Source organism: Pseudophryne corroboree, chromosome 2, assembly GCF_028390025.1.
Source record: "Pseudophryne corroboree isolate aPseCor3 chromosome 2, aPseCor3.hap2, whole genome shotgun sequence".
Lineage (NCBI taxonomy): Eukaryota > Metazoa > Chordata > Amphibia > Anura > Myobatrachidae > Pseudophryne > Pseudophryne corroboree.
In genome coordinates, this window is record NC_086445.1 from 757223939 (window position 1) to 757239280 (window position 15342).

General features: G+C 42.1%; 1 long non-coding RNA gene across 1 annotated transcript in view; it reads left to right on the top strand.

The window, feature by feature from the left end:
* LOC135051186 (uncharacterized) overlaps window positions 1-14964 on the top strand; it is a 148518-nt gene extending 133554 nt beyond the window's left edge. The window contains exons 2-3 of the long non-coding RNA XR_010242102.1: window positions 7803-7893; window positions 14689-14964. This is a non-coding gene — a long non-coding RNA (uncharacterized LOC135051186). The remainder of the gene's footprint in view (window positions 1-7802; window positions 7894-14688) is intronic.
* The last annotated feature ends 378 nt before the right edge of the window (window positions 14965-15342 follow it).

Consider the following 15342-nt stretch of genomic DNA (forward strand, 5'->3'; position numbering starts at 1 on the left):
GACTTGACAATTTACTCACCAGCAGGTCTTTGCACCTCTGCAGACTTGTGTCTGCCGGAAAGAGAGATACAATGTAGGCTTTAAACCTAGGATCGAGGACGGTGGCCAAAATGTAGTGCTCTGATTTCAACAGATTGACCACCCTTGAATCCTGACAAAGCGAATGAAGGGCTCCATCCACAAGTCCCACATACTTTGCGGAATTGCTCTGTCTTAGCTCCTCTTTCAATTTCTCCAGCTGCTTCTGCAAAAGCCTGATGAGGAGAATGACCTGACTCAAGCTGGCAGTGTCTGAACTGACTTCACGTGTGGCAAGTTCGAAGGGTTGGAAAACCTTGCACAAGGCAGAAATCATTCTCCACTGCACTTGAGTCAGGTGCATTCCCCCTCCTTTGCCTATACCGTAAATGGATGTATAGGCTTTAATGGCCTTTTGCTGCTCCTCCATCCTGAAGCATATAGATTGTTGAATTCCACCTCATTACCACCTCTTGCTTCAGTTGATGGCAGGGTAGGTTCAGGAGTGTTTGCTGTCACGCCAATCTTGAGCACGCGGTGGCAGAATGTCAAAAGTGGCCCGCAATTTTCTGGGCCACTGACAGCATCTCCTGCACACCCCTGTCATTTTTCAAAAAATTCTGCACCTCCAAACTAATTGTATGTGCAAATCATGGGACGTGCTGGAATTTGCCTAGATGTAATGCACGCACAATATTGGTGGCATTGTCCGATATCACAAATCCCCAGGAGAGTCTAATTGGGGTAAGCCGATCTGCCATGATGTCCCTCAGTTTCCGAAAGAAGTTGTCAGCTGTGTGCCTCTTATGGAAAGATGTGATACATAGCGTAGCCTGCCTAGGAATGAGTTGGCATTTGCAAGATGCTGCTACGGTTGCCACTGCTGTTGTTGCTGTGGGAGGCCATACATCTACCCAGTGGGCTGTCACAGTCATATAGTCCTTAGTCTGCCCTGTTACACTTGTCCACATGTCTGTGGTTAAGTGGACACTGGATACAACCACATTTTGTAGGACACTGGTGACTCTTTTTCTGACGTCTTTGTACATTCTCAGTATCGCCTGCCTAGTGAAGTGGAAGCTAGATGGGATTTGGTACCGGGGACACAATACCTCCATCAATTGTCTAAATCCCACTGCACTAATGGCAGATACCGGATGCACGTCTAACACCAACATAAGTGTCAAGGCCTCAGTTATCCGCTTTGCAACAGGATGACTGCTGTCATATTTTATCTTCCTCACAAAGGACTGTTGGACAGTCACTTGCTTACTGGAAGTAGTACAAGTGGTGTTCCAACTTCCCCTCTGGGATGACGATCGACAGCAACAACAGCAGTGGCAGCAAGAGCAGGCGTATCACTCAAGGATCCATTGGAGGAATCCCAGTTAGGAGAGGACTCCTCAGTCTTGATAGTGACATGGCCTGTAGGACTACTGACGTTCCTGACTGAGGAGGAAGTTGACGTTGAGGGAGTTGGTGGTGTGGCTTACAGGAGCTTGGGAACAGGAGGAAGAAGGAATTTAGGTGTCAGTGGACTGCTTACGCTCTTACCCAAAGTTTCACAACTTGACACCGACTTATGATGAATGCGCTGCAGGTGACGTATAAGGGAGGATGTTCCTAGGTGGTTAACATCTTTACCCCTGCTTATTACAGATTGACAGAGGCAACAGATGGCTTGACACCTGTTGTCTGGATTTGTGGAAAAATAATTCCACACCGAAGAGGTGGCTTTATTGGTAGTTTGCCTAGGCATCACAATGGACTTCTTCATCCCACAGACAACAGGTGCTTCCCCTGGTGCCTGACTTAAACAAACCACATCACCATCAGAATCCTCATTGTCAACTTCCTCCTCAGCGCCAGCAACACCCATATCCTCATCCTGGTGTACTTCAACAGTGACATCTTCAATTTCAAGGAACTAAACTGTGGGTGCTACTTCCAGCACTTGCAGGGGGCATTCAAATGGTGGAAGAAGCCACCTCTTCCCATCCAGAGATAGGATGGTCAGGCATCGCAACCACCAACACACTTAGACTCTCTTTGAGGATTTGTGATACCATCTCAGAACGCACAGTTCTTTTCTGTGCTTTTTCCAGCTTAACTCTTTTAATTTTTCTAGCAGGAGGATGAGGGCTTCCATCGTCATGTGGAGCTGCGCCACTAGTCATAAACATAAGCCAGGGCCTTAGCCGTTCCTTGCCACTCTGTGTCATTAATAGCATATTGGCAAGTTTACGTTTCTCCTCAGACCATTCAAATTTCTTTTTGGGGTCTTTTTACTGAACTTTGGCTTTTTGGATTTTACATGCCCTCTACTATCACATTAGGCATCGGCCTTGGCAGACGACGTTGATGGCATATCATCATCTATGTCATGGCTAGTGGCAGCAACTTTAGCACTAGGAGAAAGTGGTTCTTGATCTTTCCCTATTTTATCATCCAAATTTTTGTTCTCCATTTTTTTTTGGAGTTATATAACACAATATGCGGCACAGGAATGACTGATGGCTGATGGCCAGGACACTACCACTGGTCTCGATGCAGGACAACACAGCAACACCGTAAGGGACCTGTTCTTGTTGTTATTATTATTATTATAATACTGTAGCAGTGGACATATAGCAGCAGCATATGCCACTGTGACTGCCTGGTCACTGGAATGACTGATGGCCTGGACACTAGTACTGCTCTGATGCAGCACAACACAGCAACACTGTAAGGGACTTGGTTTTGTTGTTATTATTATTATAATATGGCAGCAGTGGATATATAGCAGCAGCTTAAACCACTGTGACTCCCTGGTCACTGGAATGACTGATGGCAGGACACTACCACTGGTCTGATGCAGCATAACACAGCAACACTTTAAGGGACTTGTTGTTGTTGTTGTTGTTGTTGTTGTTCTTATTATTATTATTATTATTATAATATGGCAGCAGTGGACATATAGCAGCAGCATATACCACTGTGACTGCCTGGTCACTGGAATGACTGATGGCCAGGACACTACCACTGGTCTGTTGCAGCACAACACAGCAACACTGAACTGATACAGCACAACACAGCCGTAATGGACATATGGCAGCAAGAGGACACAAACACTGTGACTGGACAAATACAGACACATCCTCTCTCTACACTCTCCAATGCCGGAGTGAAAATGGTGGGGACGCGTTGCTCCTTATATGTAATCCAAACCCCGCGAGAATCTGACAGTGGGATGATGATGTTTTGCCTCGTTCTGATTTCCAAGTCAGGCAGGAAAACCCGAAACTGTCTCGGAACCGCACTTGAATGGTGAAGTTTGGTACGGTCCAGTTCTCTGAGAACCGAACCCGCTCATCTCTAGTTGTGATCATCAACTTCATACCGTGGATGGACATTTATAAAATCAAGTATTTTTATACTGCTTGATGTTTAGATGGAATGCTGTGGATTTATGTAGGGCAATTGTTTTTAACTAATGTAATTTTATTTTCTAATTTTTAAAACTGTTATCTTAATATTGTGCTGTCAGTTATATATTAACTTTATATAATTTCTAATGTTATTTAGTGGTAATTGTCCAGATTACCTGTTGGGAGCAGCAGCTATAATAGACTGACCAGCATATATAGTTTTATTTTTATATGTATTTTTATTTTTTATTCTTGTGCCTGATATAGAACACAGATTTATTTTTCTCTCTATATAGTTACTTAACAATATTATCAAACCTTTCCCGACTTAATTGTTCTATTTTCAGATTTGGGAGGCCTGCAAGTTCCTCGCCACGTTCCACCCATATCTATCATTCCATTGTAGAAACATAATTTTCTCCTGGGATTCTCATCCACCTTCTTTGCTAGACTTTGTATAGCACAGAAATATTGTGGGATCTCTACTGTTGGGGCTTACTTTACCATTTAAACAGCTCTGCCTTCCTGCTCCTCTGCTTAAAGGTTTGATCTCTACACTGTACTACATCTCCTTGATTGCATATTTGTTGATGGAAATTGGCATGAAAATGAATGGGAAAGGGACCTAGGTGCACCCACTGTATGGGAACAGTAGGAAAATCATTAGGGCTGCTGTGGCATCTAGTTTGATCTCTACCAAGATTAAAGAGAATGCATATAAAGTGTATCTTAGAGACTCCCACCATTCCTATTGCCTGCGTATATGTGCTACATTCTTTCCCTCAATTTGACCTTACAGTCATGGCTCCCTTTCACATGGTCAGCGTAACCCTTTCCTGAACATTTTTTTTCATATTTGAGAAGCTAGACAACCATGCTCCTCAACCCTGCTTTCTTCCTTCCACTCCCCTTTATATTTTGTATTCCAGCTCTATTGCTATTTGTGCAATAATATAGTTACTTTATTGTATTTTTAATTTTTTTTCCTTTTACCATTTTAAACTTGTGACTAAATGTTTAGAAATACATAAAATATACATTTGCAAAAATTGAGATTTATAGAAAAACTTTTCCTGTTCATTTAGTGAACTTATGCTGTGCAGTGTTAGTGTATATCCTGAAAATAACTTTAATATGGACAATCAACCAGTGTAATAAAGGTAGTCTAAGCAATGTTTTAGAAGAAGAACTTAATGGGGGCATATACAACAAGGTGTGAGATTTTTGGCTACATTTTTTGCATGTGTGTGTGTGTGTGTGCGTGCGTGCGTGCGTGCGTGCGTGCGTGCGTGTGTGTGTGTGTGTGTGTGTGTGTGTGTGTGTAAGCCCTCCTCACTCACTCATTCACTGACTCATCACTAATTCTTTTACTTCCCGATATGTTAGGAAGCTGAAATTTAACATAGGTGTTCTGCAGGTGGGAAATAGGAAAACTACGTAATTAGAATTTTAATAAACCTCCCCTAATGGGATAAAAAGGGGGTTGGCATAATGATATCATTACCAATGCATGGGTTGTATTGCATGAACGATGACACCCAAGTAGACAATCGGATCATAAGTTGGATTGCACCTCCAGTGTTTAGAATTTAATAAAATACAAAAATGGTCTTGTCAATTTTTACCGTATCTGCTGTGGGTGCTCCACAGTTAATGGCAAGAACCATGGATAGATATTTACTTACATTAAGACGTCTGTAACTTACATCTCTATTGATTTCCTACATTTTTAACACTCATTTATATTTACATCAGTGAGGATCAGACAGTCCTATGTGAAAAACGAGTAGAACAGCTAGTTGAATATAAAAAACAAAATGGCTGACTGAAATTTTGCATGCTTCCAATTGAACGTGCCCCTTAAAGTGGTTTTACACTCTGTCTTTTTTGAGGACAGCTGAAACTTCATAGATATAATATCATGTGAGAACCGTATGAGGTTTAGGTTCACATTATAACGTGATAAATCACAAACTTGTGTTGTAGTACATTTCTGGTGTCATACCAGCTGCATACCTCTCAACTGTCCCAATTTTTGCAGAACAGTCCCTTTTTTTGGGACTGCCCCGCTGTCCTACCCGCGGGCCGCAGTGTCCTGCGGTGGGGGGGGGGGGCAGTTGGGAGGGTCCTGTCACTGCTGCTCTGCTAAGCAGAGCAGCGGTGAATAGATGCTGTGCGCATGTGCACATCGTCTATACAGTGGAGACAGGAGGAGAGGGGGCATGCCCCCTCACTGAGGAAAATGGGGGTGGGGTTTACGATTGCGGGTCCTCCAGTTAAGCCATGCCCCCTTTTCATAGGCTGCGCCCCTTTTTGGGAGTGTGTGCGGCTTCGCCGTGCATGTGTCCCTCTTTCTTAAAGAAGAAAGTTGGGAGGTATGCAGCTGCTTGTGACTTGTATGGCATATTTATCTCAAATAACTAAGAATAGAATAACTCTCACCTCTACAATATAAAAAGCTCAAATAATTTAGTACTCTTGGAGAAAAAGCTTGTGCTATCTTCAACAAGGACAGAAGGTGAGTATGGCTCATACTCTTACTGATTTTTGTATTTCATATACTGGAAAATCATTTATTTTTCTACAGTTATTTTATTTTGCATTGTTATTAGCACTTGTAAAACAGAAATAACTAATTGTAGTTAGGTAGATACTACTTTCTTGTTCAAGTCAAACATGTTTATTCTAATAGTAAAATCTTAGTTTCTAAAAAAAAATATGAAAAGTAAGTGGTTGGCAGAAGTTTAATACCTAAATAGTGACCCCCATTACTAGGGAAGAAATACTGTGCAGACTGACGTAGAGTAATTGCTATAATTCAGCAATAATGATGAATTTTAAGAAGTACTAACAACAGAACTCCACATAAAATTATGCTCTTGAAGGCTAGAGGAGATAATTGTGGTGTCATTAGATAATGAAATTGTGGAAGTTGAAGTTATACAGTAGGGTGTGAAGATGATCAGCTCTTGTCTTAGACATGTTAAGTTTAAGAAAGCACTGGGACATCCAAGAAGAGATAGCAGAGAGACAGTTGGAAGGGTGAGTAAGGATAAAGGTGAGAGGTCAGCAGAGGAAAGGTACTGTAGATTTGAGTAACATTAGCATAAGAGATGATATTTGAAGTCAAAGGAGCTAAAGAGCTTACCTAAATAGGACGTATAGACAGAGAAAAGAAGAGGTCAAGAACTGAACCTTTTGGAACACCAACTGTTAGTGGAAGATGGGGAAAGTGAGATAGGAGGACTGCCAGGAGAGGTCAGTATTATGCAGTGCAAGGAAGTGAAGTAGTCCAAAGTGTCAAAAAGAGCAGAGCTGTCACACAAAATAAGCAGAGAGTAGCAACCATTGGATTTCGTGGATAGGAGGTCATTGCAGACTTTGTGTGGGCAATTTCACTGGGATGGAAGCCAGACTGAAATGGGTCACAAAAACCAGTAGGGTCATTGTTTACAATATGCACAAGGAGTTTGGAGGCAAAAGGGAGGAGAGAGATGGGTCAGTAGTTGGAGAGAGTGTTAGGATCAAGGGTTGTTTTTTTAATAAAAAGGGAGACAAGAGAATGTGGAGAGGAGAGTGACTGATGAGAGGAAAAGATTGTTTAGGTGGACAAGATGGGAACAGGCAGAAGGAGAGAGGTAGGGAGGAAGTGGGAGGGGATATTGTCAACTGGGGAGGAAGACAGATGGGGAGGATGGTATAAAGGACATAACTTCATCTCCAGATATAGGGGAAAAAGAAGTAAGAATTGGTAAAATCACCGGAGTGGGGTAGTCAGGGAAAGGAGGAGGAAGGTTGCTGGGATGTGATGTCATGATGTATGAAGTCAATTTTGGATGTGCAAAGTTAAGGGCAGATAGTAAAAAGGAGAGTCAAGGTGGGGAAAGACAGAGGAGGCAAATGACATTGGCAAATAGATTCCGGGTTTGAAGACTGGGAGGAGATGAGGTTCCCTGAAATATGACTATTTAGAGAGTTTGCAGTTCTTTGTACCATTTGTATCCAGTTCCCTATTTACACCTCTGTGACATAAACATTCTTTTATTAGCCTTAAATTAAATCATTTGTATAGCTCTCCATGTTAATCTGTAGCACTAAAACTTGGCAGATAATTTGGTGGGGATTAGATATAGAGGATTGTGCAGTCAAACCATTCCGCATGTCGGAAATCTGCTGATAAAAGTAAGATTGTTAATGTAGACAAGGTGTAACTAGAGAGTGTATGTGTGTATTGGATTCCATTAAAATTTTCCACATTTGAACCCAAAATAAAAAGTCCACAAAGGAGCATTTACTGTATCATTTAAAAATAGGATGAAAAAACTTGTAAATTATGTCTACATGTAGAAAGTAATTGTCATGTATGCTATTGAACAGATTCTTAGAATCCCAAGATGACGCCCAGATTTGTAATACTGGTGACAGCTGTGGCCCTTGCCTGCCTTGTACAACTTGGGAAAGCAGTGAAGTAAGTTGTCAAATTTATTGAACACCATTTCATATTTGTTTATATAAATTCATTTTATTTTGTTTTATTTAAATTCAATTTTAGTTTGTTGACAAAATACTACTACTTATTACACAACTATTGATGTTTTAGACATTTACTTTGCTATTTTGTGATACTTAAGATTACTGTTGATGACATTCACTAACAGTTTTAGCAAGTGGTTAAGGGCAGCAACTAATATATACTCCGTACATTTTACATGTCAGTGTCAGACAATCTGCAAGTTAACATTTATAATTTGGCAGTAACAGTATGTTATGGATTTAATATTTTAAGCAAATTTGTCTGAAAGAGCATAATTGCCCTCAAGCTTGATTTTAGATAACATTTAAAGTAGTGGCTGGGAAATAAAACAAGGGAGGGTGAAAGGGGTAAAAAACAGGAGAAGGAAGGGAAATAACCAACTAATTCAGACCTGATCGCTGCTGTGCGTTTTCACACAGCAACCAATCAGGTCTGAACTGCGCATGCCTCAGTGTACTAGTGCATGCCAGACAGCCGACGGCTGTCTCAGCCCTGCATATGGGATGTTATGCTACACATATAGTAAATGCAGAGTATTATATTGACGTATACTGAGTGCAATAATAGAGACATTAGCACATTATACCGCTGCTGTGTATAGAGCTACCTAAGAGCACACATTCTATCTAAATAATAACACCCTTCCGGGGAATGTGACAAGATCGTGACCTAAACTATTTACACGTTATGTTACTGTAATATATAAGGCTGTCCCAAATTATATGTGCTCTATCTAAGTAACTATTTCCTTCCGGGTGTGTGTATAGGATGTTCTTTTTATTTTTGGTATTATATCTACATTGTGCAGTGGCGGACACCATACGTATAAAGCTACCTTCTGTTAATAAATATTGTTACACCGTATCTGTGTCTTTTGTTAACAACACAGTTACATGATCTAGCTATAACTCATATGCACCTGTGTACTATGGTAAAGTATACTGAGTACAATAGTCGGAGTATTAACACGTTGAACCACTGTTATATATAGGACTACCTACGTACACATTTTCTATCTATATAATTGCACCCTTCCGGGAAGTAAGATGTTAGAATAGTAGCCAGATTTGACACGTTATATTTCTGTGATGCACAAGACTATCTTGATACACATTTTCTATCTAAATACACATTTTCTATCTACACAATTTTCCTTTCTAAGTAGTTATTTCCTTCCGGGAGTGTGTATAGGGTGTTTATGTTATATCGGCATTATACGATGGCGGACGCCATGTGCGCAGGGAGGCCTGATGCACGTTTCACAGTTGCTTCTTCTGAGGCTAACCAGATTGCCTCCCGGATCTGAAATTTATACCGGTGCACAGGCTCCTAAGCACCAATCATTGTCACATTTTTCTGTGACGTATATTTATTTTCCGTGATCCAGTCTCTCCGGTCACGTGACCGGTATATTCACAAAAGTATGCAGGGCTGTCTGAGGCCCTTCTAATCGATTACCAAGATTGATCAGTCTAACGTTTTCAAAACATGATATGTTCTGAGATATAAGGGGACATTTACTAAGCAGTGATAAGAGCAGAGAAGTGAGCCAGTGGAGAAGTGGCCCCATCAACCAATCAGCAGCTCTGTATAATTCTACAGTATTCAAATTATAGATGTTACTTCAGTGCTGATTGGTAGCCATGGGAAACTTCTCCACTTGCTCACTTCTCTGCTCTTATCGCTGCTTAGTAAATGTCCCCCTTAGTGTATTATATAAATACCTGTTAGATGTTCATTATATAGTATTGTATTGATTATGGATATCTTCCTTCATCCCATGTATGAACAGGTCGTATTCCATCTATTATTATTGAAGTTTGTTCAGACATAGTAATTGACTTACCAAACATCTATCTCCATCTTCTTTCCCATCAATTAATCCATCATATTTTTGTACCATTGAATTTTCACTCCCCCCCCCCCTTTCCTGGGTAATAGCTGCTTATGTTGTTGGAAATTGATCTCACCGCAATAGCTGTAATATTGAAACACCTACAGTAATGTATGAGTAATAGCTGCTTGTGCTGCTTGTGCTGATGGAAATTGATCTCACCGAAATAGCTACAATATTGAAACACTTACAGTATTGTATGAGTCACAGGTAGAATGTGTAACTATGTTGCTAATAAAGGATACAGACACGTTATAAAAGCATCTACCAAGAGCTGCTTGTACTGACAGAATTTGTTTGCCATTTAGGGGGCACAATCTGGGCAACGCAGGCATGCCCAGACCATTGGGGGTGCGGGCCGTGGCGGCTGCTTGACGTCACACGCAGCCACTACGACCCTTACAGCGACGAGTGGCTCATGCCAGTGCGCAGGAGCTGTGCTGGCAGGGAACTACTCTTTCAGTACAAAAGCATCGTGCAATACTTTTGTACTTGTGCCGGGTGGTCGGGTCTGATATGTCAGAGGACTAGCCCTGTGCTGGGCGTCCCCCCGAATGTCTGTGTGACTGATCGTAGATGTGCTAAATTTAGCACATCTATGATCAGGTCTGAATTAGGCTCTGGAAGGCTAAGCCTGGGCTTAGTTGGATCCACCATATTCAGTATAGAAATAATCCATGGAAGGACCAAACAAATGAAATGGGTGGGATGTTTTATCATGCTGGAAATCTTTATTGCAGTGGTTCCAATTTTTATTTAATTTCCTAAAATGGCCCTGAGATTTCTTAGACTCATACACATCACTTTGTGGCCAAGAAATATTACACAAAAAGACAGTGATTAATGTAACATTTTGTTAAATCAAAACAGCCTCCTATGTAATCCTATTCACTAAGGAAGCAGTAGCGCTCACTTTGGGAACCAGTTTCTTCATGTTATAGCCTTAAAGAGAAGTTCTGCTGGGTTCAGTGTGCATTGCCCAGGACTGTTGTGAGGGGTCTACTATGTTTTGCCTGTGTTTGGAATCCCAGCGCCCAGCATACCGGTGCCAGGATTCCGACCATCGGCATGCAGGCAGCGGGGTGAGTGCAAAAGAGCTCCTTGTGGGCTCGCTGCACTCGCCATGCTGCAGGCACAGTGGCACGCTATGCATGCCACGGTATTTATTCTTCCTCCAGGGGTGTCATGGATACCCCAAGAGGGAGAACAGTTGTCGGTATACCGGCTATCGGGAACCCGGCGCCGGTATGGTGAGCACAGCTGGCATATAAAATGCCTTTCATTGTGAGAGATTCATACCAATATCTGTGCAAACTAGGATCATATCTTTTAAATAGGGATACTACATGTTTTCTTAGTTTCTCCTTATTTTATGTAATGTGAAGTAATATATTATTACAAAGTTGTTATCCAATACATCTGCAGACATATCTGTTTTTTGTTAGTCTTACAAACATATACAGTACATTGATATCATCTACTAGAGTGAGGTGATTATAAATGTCTTGTTGGCTTATCCAATCTCAAAGGTATCTGCATTTGCAGATGTATCCTCATTCACTTAATAGTTTTGCACCATATGACTAGACTCTGAAATTGTGCATCTTAGAAACATAAAAAGTAGAGATGAGTGGGTTCGGTTCTCTGAGAACCAACCCTCCCCCCCCCCCCATCCCTCCACCCACGAACGTCACATCACAAGCCCGGATCTGAGCCCGGCTCAGGACACTCCGCCAGACTCGGAAACCAGAATAAGGCAAAACATCATAATCCCGCTGTCGGATTCTCGTGGGTTTTGGCTTCCATGTAAGGAGCCGCGCATTGTGGCCATTTTCACTCCAGTCCTAGAGAGTGTAGTAGGAGGATGTGTCTCTCTGCTCAGTGTCTATCTGTGCAGGAAAGTGGTGTGGCAACCTGCTCTGTCTTATGTGTCATTCCAGTGCTGTCTTGTGCTGCATCGGTCCAGTGGTGGTATCTTGTGCTGCATCAGTCCAGTAACAGTGGTGGTGTCCTCTGCTGCCATATGTCCAGTGCTGCTGTATAATTCCAGTCCAGTGCAGTGGTGCTGTGTTGTCCTGAATCAGTCCAGGGCGGTGTCCCTGTGCTGCATCAGTCCAGTCACAGTGGTGGTGTCCTCTACTGCCATATGTCCACTGCTGCTGTATAAGTCCAGTCCATTGCAGTGGTGCTGTGTTGTCCTGCTTCAGTCCAGTGGTGGTGTCCCTGTGCTGCTTCAGTCCAGTCACAGTGGTGGTGTCCTCTGCTGTCATATGTCCAGTGCTGCTGTATTAGCCCAGTCCAGTGCAGTGGTGCTGTGTTGTCCTGCATCAGTCCAGTGGTGGCGTCCCTGTGCTGCATCAGTCCAGTCACCATGGTGGTGTCCTCTGCTGCCATATGTCTAGTGCTGCTGTATAAGTCCAGTCCAGTGCAGTGGTGCTGTGTTGTCCTGCATCAGTCCAGTGGTGGTGTCCCTGTGCGGCCATAAGTCCAGTGGTACTGCTGTATAATTCCAGTGGTACTGCCATATAAGTCCAGTGGTACAGCCGTATAAATCCTGTCCAGTAGTACTGCTGTATAAGTCCAGTGATACTGCCATATAAGTCCAGTGGTACTGCTGTATAAATCCAGTGGTACTGCTGTATAAATCCAGTCCAGTGGTACTGCCGTATAAGTCCAGCAATACTGCCGTAAAAGTCCATAAGTCCAGTGGTACTGCCGTATAAGTCCAGTGGTACTGCCGTATAAGTCCAGTGGTACTGCCATATAAATCCAGTGATACTGCCATATAAATCCACTCCAGTGGTACTGCCATATAAATCCAGTCCAGTGGTATTACCATATAAGTCCAGTGGTACTACCATATAAGTCCAGTGATACTGCCATATAAGTCCAGTGTTACTGCCATATAAATCCAGTCCATTGGTACTGCCATATAAGTCCAGTGGTACTGCCAAATAAGTCCAGTGATACTGCCATATAAGTCTAATGGTACTGCTGTATAAGTCCAGTGGTACTGCCGTAGAAATTCAGTCCACTGGTACTGCTGTATAAATCCAGTCCAGTGGAACTGCCATATAAATCCACTCCAGTGGTACTGCCGTATAAAATCCAGTCCAGTGGTACTGCTCTATAAGCCCAGTGGTACTGTCGTTTAAATCCAGTCCAGTAGTAATGCCGTATAAGTGCAGTGGTTCTGATTTATAAGTCCAGTGATACTGCCATATTAGTCTAGTGGTACTGCCGTATAAGTCCAGTGGTACTGCCATGTAAATCCAGTCCATTGGTACTGCTGTATAAATCCAGTCCAGTGCTACTGCCGTATAAAACCAGTGGTACTGCCACATAAAACCAGTGGTACTGCCATATAAGACCAGTGGTGCTGCCGTATAAATCCAGTGGTACTGCCATATAAATCCAGTGGTACTGCCGTATAAATCCAGTCCAGTGGTACTGCCGTATAAGTCCAGTGATGCTGCCGTATAAGTCCAGTGATACTGCCGTATAAGTACAGTGGTACTGCCGTATAAATCCATTGGTACTGCCCTATAAATCCAGTCCAGTGGTGCTGCCATATAAGTTCAGTAGTGCTGTCCTGTGCTCTATATTATTTACTCATAATAAAGGGGTCATTAATATTTAATCCAAATAACTTTTACAGGGATTGCCCTGTGTGGTGTAGAGGTATGCTCTCCTGTGCTGCATATTGTTATATAACTCCAGAAATATAATGGAGAACAAAAATTTGGAGGGTAAAATAGGGAAAGATAAAGAATCACCTCCTACTGCTGTTGCTGCTGGGAGTCGATCATCGTCCCAAAGGGAAGTCAGAAGACCACTTGTAATACTTCAACTAACCAATTGACTGTCCAACAGACATTTTGCAATGAGATGAAATATGACAGCAGTCATTCTGTTACAAAGCTGATAACTGAGGCCTTGACAGCTATGTTGGTGTTAGACGTGCATCCGGTATCTGCCATTAGTGAAGTGGGAGTTAGACAATTGATGAAGGTAGTGTGTCCCCAGTACCAAATCCCATCTAGATTCCAATTTACTAGGAAAGTGATTCCCTGACTGTACAGGGACATTAAGAAAAGTGTCCTCAGTGTCCTGAAAAATGCGGTTGTACCCACTGTCCACTTTACCATGGACATGTGGACAAGTGGAGCAGGGCAAACTGAGGACTACATGACTGACAGCACACTGGGTAGATGTATTGCCTCCTGCAGCAACAACAGCAGTGGCACCAGTAGCAGCTTCTCCCAAATGCCAAGCTCGTTCCTAGGCAGGCTACGCTGTGTATCACCGGTTTCCATAAGAGGCACACCGCTGTCAACCTCTTAAGGAAACTGAGGGACATCATCGCACAATGGCTTACCCCACTTAGAATCTCCTGGGGATTTGTGATATTGGACAATGCCACCAATATTGTGCGTGCATTTGATTTTGATTTGAATTTGATATTTGATATTTGATTTAAATTTGATTTGAATTTGATATTGATTTTTAAAAGTTAATAAATGTCAGATTTAGCCCCTGAAACAAAATATTGATTTAGATCAATTTAAAACCGACCTTTAGTAAATGTACCCCTTGTTCTCTTTTAAGAATGTGAATGTCTTCTTTTTTTTTAGTTGTCAGTTCAAGCTTCTTCAAACATCATTTGTCATTTCCCTGAATCAAATACTTCTTAACAATTCAAGTGTTAATTCATCAATAATTAGTCTCACCCTGACATACTGCTCATAATTAGATAGAAATCACTAATCATAGTTTACGTTTGGATTTACTACTACTGTATTTGATGATAATACATTTTTGTCTCTTTGGTGTAGAGAGGAGGAAAGCAACAATGAGATTGAAGAAAGGGAAATACAACAGTGTCTCTCCGACAGTGAAGAAATGAGAAATGAGAAGGGAGTGGCTGCAGAAGCTGTGAAATTTGTTGGCATGAAATTGACTGCAGCGCTTAAAAATGTACTTGGTTAAATTTAATATGCCATTTTTAATAATGATATACATACTGTATATTTCAATTTAATTGTTCTATAACATCATTGGACATGTTTTTCTTTCTGATAAATTGGTCAATAAAACATTAACATAACTAATATTGCATTGTGTGTGGTTTTCAGGTGCTTGTTGCATACGTGCTGGACATTAGAACCCTGCGATGTTGTTTCAAATCTGATGTACTGCTGCACCATGTAGATCCTTTTTCAGTACTATGAGAGTACAGCCATTTCTTGTGGCAGGTGAGGCGTGCCGTCACATGGGGTGCCCGCCGCAGCTCCTTTGGTGGATCCTGGTGCTCCCCCTCCTTCCCATCATTTCTACTCTGCTCGGGGAGTGGAGTTTCCCATAATAATGTATTTGTGTTGTTACGTCATGATGCAAATGCATCATTATGCGAATCTCCGCCCACGAGTGGAGTACTAATGACGGGGATAAGGGGGAGCACCAGGACTCAGGACAGAGCATCGTGTGGG